Source organism: Rhinatrema bivittatum, chromosome 11 (genome assembly GCF_901001135.1).
Source record: "Rhinatrema bivittatum chromosome 11, aRhiBiv1.1, whole genome shotgun sequence".
Taxonomy (NCBI): Eukaryota; Metazoa; Chordata; class Amphibia; order Gymnophiona; family Rhinatrematidae; genus Rhinatrema; species Rhinatrema bivittatum.
Genome location: NC_042625.1, coordinates 100,834,324 through 100,842,605, shown reverse-complemented (window position 1 = coordinate 100,842,605; position 8,282 = coordinate 100,834,324).

The window sequence follows — 8,282 nt, the reverse complement described above, 5'->3', positions numbered from 1 at the left end:
GGCAGGCTGCGCGGCTTTTGTTTGCGCGAACAAAAGTACGCGCGCGTACTTTTTAAAAATTTGCCCCTAAATGAGTTAGTGCCGCGCTAGTGTTTCTAGCGCCTCCTTTTGCCCGATTCTACCACACCACCTCATTTGCATACTGTATCGCGCGCATCAGGTGCGAACAAAAGTACGCCGGATTTTATAAGATAAGCGCATAGGCGCGCGTATCTTATAAAATCCGGGGTCGGCGTGCACAAGGGGATTCACATTTATGCAACTTGCGCGCGCCGAGCCCTGCGCATGCTGCCCGTTCCCTCCGCCTCCCCCCAACTTCCCCTACCTAACCCACCCCCCGGCCCTATCTAAACCCCCCCTACCTCTGTCGTAAAAGTAACGCCTGCTCGAGGCAGGCGTAACTTTGCGCACGCGGGCCAGCTGCTGCACACCATGTTCCGCAGCCATGCCCCCGGAACGCCCCGGGGCTGAAACCACGCCCGCGGCACCGCCCCCGGATGACACGCCGACCGCGTCACGCCCCTGATGACGCGCTGACCGCGTCACGCCCCCCGACACGCCCACCCCAAGAAAGCCCCGGGACTTACATGCGTCCCAGGGCTTTGCGCGCACCAGAGGCGTTTTAAAAGGGTAACGCGTACCCCTTTTAAAATCCGGCCCTGAGTGAAAAAGAATTTTCTTCAATTTGTTTTAAATGTGCTACTTGCTAACTTCATGGAGTGCCCCTTGGTGGTCCTATTATCTGAGAGACTAAATAACCGATTTACATTAACCTGTGCAAGTCTTTTCATGATTTTGTAGATCTCTATCATATCCCCCCTCAGCCGTCTCTTCTCCAAGCTGAACAGCCCTAACCTCTTTAGCTTTTCCTCATATGGCAGCGGTTCCATGCCCCTTATTTTGGTAGCCCTTCTCTGCACTTTCTCCAGGGCAACTATATCTTTTTTTGAGATGCGGCAACCAGAATTGTACACAGTATTCAAGGTGCGGTCTCACCATGGAGCGATAGAGGCATTATGACATTTTCCGTTTTATTCATCATTCCCTTTCTAATAATTCCCAACATTCTGTTTGCTTTTTTGACTGCCGCAGCACACTGCACCGATGATTTCAATGTGTTATCCACTATGACACCTAGATCTCTTTCTTGGGTTGTAGCACCTAATATGGAACCCAACATTGTGTAATTATAGCAAGGGTTATTTTTCCCTATATGCATCACCTTGCATTATCCACATTAAATTTCATCTGCCATTTGGATGCCCAATTTTCCAGTCTCACAAGGTCTTCCTGCAATTTATCACAATCTGCTTGTGATTTAACTACTCTGAACAATTTTGTGTCATCTGCAAATTTGATGATCTCACTCGTCGTATTTCTTTCCAGATCATTTATAAATATATTGAAAAGTAACGGTCCCAATACAGATCCCTGAGGCACTCCACTGTCCACTCCCTTCCACTGAGAAAATTGTCCATTTAATCCTACTCTCTGTTTCCTGTCTTTTAGCCAGTTTGCAATCCATGAAGGGACATCGCCATCTATCCCATGACTTTTTACTTTTCCTAGAAGCCTCTCATGAGGAACTTTGTCAAACGCCTTCTGAAAATCCAAGTATACTATATCTACCGGTTCACCTTTATCCACATGTTTATTAACCCCTTCAAAAAAGTGAAGCAGATTTGTGAGGCAAGACTTCCCTTGGGTAAAGCCATGTTGACTTTGTTCCATTAAACCTTGTCTTTCTATATGTTCTGTGATTTTGATGTTTAGAACACTTTCCACTATTTTTCCTGGCACTGAAGTCAGGCTAACCTGTCTGTAGTTTCCCGGATCGCCCCTGGAGCCCTTTTTAAATATTGGGGTTACATTTGCTATCCTCCAGTCTTCAGGTACAATGGATGATTTTAATGATAAGTTACACATTTTTACTAAAAGGTCTGAAATTTCATTTTTTAGTTCCTTCAGAACTCTGGGGTGTATACCATCCGGTCCAGGTGATTTACTACTCTTCAGTTTGTCAATCAGGCCTACCACATCTTCTAGGTTCACCGTGATTTGATTCAGTCCATCTGAATCATTACCCATGAAAACCTTCTCCATTACGGGTACCTCCCCAACATCCTCTTCAGTAAACACCGAAGCAAAGAAATCATTTAATCTTTCCGCGATGGCCTTATCTTCTCTAAGTGCCCCTTTAACCCCTGGATCATCTAACAGTCCAACTGACTCCCTCACAGGCTTTCTGCTTCAGATATATTTAAAAACGTTTTTATTGACAGTTTTGCCTCTAAGGAATCTTCTTTTCAAATTCTCTCTTAGCCTGTCTTATCGATGTCTTACATTTAACTTGCCAATGTTTATGCATTATCTATTTTCTTCTGTTGGATCCTTCTTCCAATTTTTGAATGAAGATCTTTTGGCTAAAATAGCCTCTTTTATTTCACATTTTAGGCATGCTGGCAATTGCTTGACCTTTCTTCCAACTTTCTTAATGCGAAGAATACATCTAGACTGAGCTTCAAGGATGGTATTTTTCAACAGTGTCCACGCCTCTTGCACATATTTTACCCTTGTAGCTGCTCCTTTCAGTTTTTTTCTTACAATTTTTCTCATTTTATCAAAGTTTCCCTTTTGAAAGTTTAGCACGAGAGCCTTGGATTTGCACACTGTTCCTTTACCAGTCATTAAATCAAATTTGATCATATTATGATCACTATTGCCAAGCGGCCCCACCACCGTTACCTCTCTCACCAAGTCCTGTGCTCCACTGAGAATTAGATCTAAAATTGCTCCCTCTCTCGTCGGTTCCTGAACCAATTGCTCCATAAAGCTATCATTTATTCTATCCAGGAACTTTATCTCTCTAGCGTGTCCCGATGATACATTTACCCAGTCATTATTGGGGTAAGTGAAGTCTCCCATTATTACCGCACTACCAATTTGGTTAGCTTCCCTAATTTCTCTTAGCATTTCACTGTCATTCTCACTATCTTGACCAGGTGGTCGGTAGTATACCCCTATCACTATAGTCTTCCCCGACACACAAGGGATTTCTACCCATAAAGATTCAATTGTGCATTTAGTCTCATGGAGGATCTTTATCCTGTTGGTCTCTATGGCCTAGATTCACCATTCTAATGCAGAATGGTGAATCTAGCAAAAACGGGGGGCGGGCCAGTGAAAGCCTGTTATGGCTGCCAGCCGCGGCAAGCCGCGACCGGGGCCAGCCACTCACCGACGTGGCAGACCACCCCGCTGACGCTGGCTGCACTCTGTGTCGGCAGGGCGGTCTTCCCGCGGCAGTTCCTGCTGCCATCGAACATGGCCGAGGCGTCGGCTGTCTTCCTGCTCGTGTCTGGCTCCTCCCCTGCCGGGCTTTCCTAGAGCCGCGCTCGCGGCAGAAGTTATTCTCTTAAAGGAGCCACAACAGGAAATGGTATTGGCGCCTTCCTGTGGGCTCCACCTTCAGGGGACTATTTAAGGCAAGGCCTGCACCTCAGACCTTGCCTTGGCTTCTTTGCTCTTAGGTGTGGTGTTCGGAGTTCCTGGTGTCCCGTTCCTGTTCCGCTTCCGCTGTTTGGATTCTTGAGTTTGACCCCTGGACTGGCTGTGGATTATCTTTTGGTATTGACCCCTGGACTGGCTGCGGATTCTCATTTGGCATTGACCCCTGGACTGGCTGCGGATTATCCTTTGGTATTGACCTCTGGATTGGCTGCGGATTATCCTTTGGCTTTGACCCGTGGACCGGCTGCTGACCCTGCTCTGGTTTTGACCCTTGGACCGGCTTCGACTACTCTCGAACTTGACTTGGAACTTCACTCGACCAGCTGGAGGCACCAGACATCTGGATTACACAACCTGCAGGGAGGCGCCTGCATCCAGATTCCTCTTTCCAAACTTCAAGGGATCTTCTGAGTTCAGCCTTGCCTTCCGACGGTAGGGACTTGAGAGGGTTTACTCTCTTAAGTAGTGCCAACTCTACCTCGGACCAAGGGTGCACCTCCCGGATCATAACAAAGCCAGCAGCCATCGCACCGTCGCGTTGTTATCGCTGCCGGCTTTCACACCCAATAGCGCCATCGTGAAAGGTGGTGCTATTGGGCGCGCTACTGGCGAAGATATCGGTGCTTGCCTTATCGCCGCCAGGAAAGACTTCGCAGCATCCGCCTCCTCGCCGCCCCGACTCCTCCCCTCGCCACTCCAACTCCGCCCCGACTCTGCCCCTGGCAAGCTATCGCACGTGATAAGCAATAGAAAATGACTCCCTATGTCACCCCGGACTTAAAGCGCCACCCTGCCTCCCAGATGCTCTTCTCTGTCATTGCGATATAATTTGTACCCCGGTATAGCACTGTCCCATTGGTTATCCTCTTTCCACCATGTCTCTGAGATGCCAATTAAGTCTATGTCCTCATTCACTGTTATACATTCTAATTCTCCCATCTTACTTTTTAGACTTCTGGCATTAGCATACAAACATTTCAAAATTTGTTTTTTGTTTGTATTTTCATTCTGCTTTTTAATTGATAGGGATAAGTTAGAATGTTTTAGCTCAGGTGAGTTTTTAGTTACAGGCACTTGGACTCCTTTTCTAATTATTGGAACCTCACTGTCGGGATTCCCTAATTCTAATGCATTATTACCGTGTTTCCCCGATAGTAAGACACCCCTGATAGTAAGACGTAGTGGGAATTTTAGGGGGGTCGGCTAATGTAAGACATCCCCCGAAAGTAAGACGTAGTGTTCAAAAAAAAAAAAAATTTTTAAATACCTGTCGGAGGGCCGCGTGGGTCCAGGCGGCCGGCGGCGGGAGCCGGGTGGTCGCGTGTTAAATCTAGGCCGTGGGCGGGTGGGCGCTTGTTCCCGGGGGGGGGGGGGGCGGGTGGACGCGCATTAGTTCGAGACGGCCGGCGGGCGGCGGGTGGTCGCGTGTTACATCTAGGCCGGGTCGCACAGGCGCGCATTCATTCACTGCCGGTGGGGGCTGCCTCGGCAACCCCCGGCAGCTCCCACCGGCAGTGAATGAATGCGCGCACAGGCCCACAGCGCCTGTGCGACCCCTGCGATTCGGCGCTGGGGGCTGCCGGTGGGGGCTGCTTTCGGCGCTCAGTGAGCGCCGAAAGCAGCCCCCACCGGCAGCCCCCAGCGCCGAATCGCAGGGGTCGCACAGGCGCTGTGGGCCTGTGCGCGCATTCATTCACTGCCGGTGGGGGCTGCCGGGGGTTGCCGAGGCAGCCCCCACCGGCAGTGAATGAATGCGCGCCTGTGCGACCCGGCCTAGATGTAACACGCGACCACCCGCCGGCCGTCTCAAACTAACGCGCGTCCCCCCGCCCCCCCCCCCCGGGAACAAGCGCCCACCCGCCCGCGGCCTAGATTTAACACGCGACCACCCGGCTCCCGCCGCCGGCCGCCTGGACCCACGCAGCCCTCCGACAGGTATTTAAAATTTTTTATTTTTTTTTTAACACTACGTCTTACTTTCGGGGGATGTCTTACAGGTTTTTTCCAATATAAGACATACCCTGAAAGTAAGACATAGTGGGACTTTTTGGGGTAAAAAGAAAGTAAGACGCTGTCTTACTTTCGGGGAAACACGGTAGTATCCTTTGAAGATACCTCTCTCCGAACCATGCACTGCTGAGTGACTGTCGGCTTTCCCCTTTGTTCTAGTTTAAAAGCTGCTCTATCTCCTTTTTAAAGGTTAGCGCCAGCAGTCTGGTTCCACCCTGGTTAAGGTGGAGCCCATCCCTTCGGAAGAGACTCCCCCTTCCCCAAAAGGTTCCCCAGTTCCTAACAAAACTGAATCCCTCTTCCTTGCACCATCGTCTTATTCATGCATTGAGATTCTGGAGCTCTGCCTGCGTCTGGGGACCTGCGCGTGGAACAGGGAGCATTTCAGAGAACATAAGAACATAAGAAAATGCCAGACTGGGTCAGACCAAGCATCCATCAAGCCCAGCATCCTGTTTCCAACAGTGGCCAATTCAAGCCATAAGAACCTGGCAAGTACCCAAACACTAAGAAAAATGCCACCCTGGAGGTTCTGGATTTCAGCTTTGTACCTAAGAGCCTAAATTTGACTTCCAGAACCTCCCTCCCACATTTTCCTATGTCGTTGGTGCCCACATGTACTACGTCAGCCGGCTCCTCCCCAGCACTGTCTAAAATCCTATCTAGGTGACGCATGAGGTCCGCTACTTTCACACCAGGTAGGCAAGTTACCAGGTGATCCTCACGCCCACCAGCCACCCAGCTATCTACATTCCTAATAATCGAATCACCAACTATGACGGCCGATCTAACCCTTCCCTTGAGAGCAGTAGCCCTGGGAGACTCATCCTCGGTGTGAGAGGACAATGGAGAGCAGGTCCTTGCTACAGGATCCTTTCCTGCTACACCAGGTTAATGCTCTCCGATCATGAGACCTTCTTCCTCCAAGGCAGCACCAGGGATGCCAGACTGGAGTTGGGACTTGGCTACTATGTCCCTGAAGATCTCATTTATATACCTCTGTCTGCCTCAGCTCCTCCAGGTCTGCCACTCTAGCCTCCAGAGATCGGACTCGTTCTCTGAGAGACAGGAGCTCTTTGCATCGCATGCACATGTACAACTTCTCACCGGTGGGTAAAAAATCATACATGTGACACTCAATGCAAAAGACTGGGAAGCTCCCTTCTTGCTGCTGGACTACTTCCTTCATCTTAAATTTGTTAAGTTCCTACTTAAGTTTTAGGTTGCTATGGGTGTAGGATTATGTACAATTAGGGTATTTTAAATGTATTAGTGTATTCACTATATATCTGGTAGTGACCTACAAGGAAAGGATCAAACTCTCAATAAGGTGTGGGGAATTTGTGATTCATTCATTTTTTTATTATTATTATTTATTTTTTTTAGTGTAAAGGTGTCACTTGCCTATAAATTAAAGGATGAGCTAGGAGTGGGTGGGAGGGTTGGGAAATACAGGCACACAAACTCCTGGTTTTTGCCTGCCCTCTGACTACCTATTTAATACAAAACACACAAAGCTCCTGGTTTTTGCCTGCCCTCTGACTACCTATTTAATACAAAACACACAAAGCTCCTGGTTTTTGCCTGCCCTCTGACTACCTATTTAATACAAAACACACAAAGCTCCTGGTTTTTGCCTGCCCTCTGACTACCTATTTAATACAAAACACACAAACTCCTGGTTTTTGCCTGCCCTCTGACTTACCTATTTAATACAAAACACACAAACTCCTGGTTTTTGCCTGCCCTCTGACTACCTATTTAATACAAAACACACAAACACACTAAATAATATACCCCGATAGTTTACTTCTCCCCAATACTTTTAAATTTAAAAAATGCCTGCAAGCAGTACTTACTGATTCTTTCCAGTCAGCAGCAAGGTGATCCTCTCCTCTCAGTGCTCCCACAGGATTGGCCGCTGTCCCAATTACAGGGCAAGTGAAGAGCAGAAAGAGAAGGGAAGCGCAGCTTTACACTTAGAGAAACACTTGTTGCAGACATGCGGAATTATTACCTGGAGGTTATATGATCTGTACATGCAATGGGATACCCACTGTATGTAGAATCATGTGCCTGAGATGGGTGTGATGGTGTTTTCTGTCTCTCATCCAGGGCTTATTTCTACTTTTTCATGAAATAATTTGGAATGTGTTTCATGTTATTTCTACATCTGCATCCAACAAACTGCCTACACTTTCTCTGTTAGAGTGTCTGCTCCCAAAATCTGGGGGTTAATTACTCAACAATAGTCCTTCTGACCAATACTTGCTGTTTGCATAACAGCGACCTTAGGTCACTCTAAAGCAGGGCATGATGACCACTCAGTACCCAAACACAATGGCCAGATGTCAGCACTGGGATACTTAACTCACAGATGGATCTCACTTTATTATTCTGCAGAGGTGCAAGTGGAGTTAATGGTCTGAAAGGATTTGAGGTTGCGTGTAGAAGGAGAAGACATGATGGAGTGTGTCAGGCAGTGTGCAAGAAATTGTGAAGGAGTGAGAACAGAGTTCCCAGCAGCTAGCCTTCATCCCTCCATCCAAATATTCTCCCTTTAAAAACAAGAAGGGAATTTGGAGGATGCAAGGGCTTTGTCCAGATGCACTCAATGCCTTTAGAAAAGGCAGAATATCAATTAAATAAATGATTAACTGACCTAAGCAACCACAGCCTTGGAGCAGCTGGAAATACATCTTCATAATAACATAGTAATGACATAGTAATGACATAGTAATGACATAGTAAGATAGTATGGT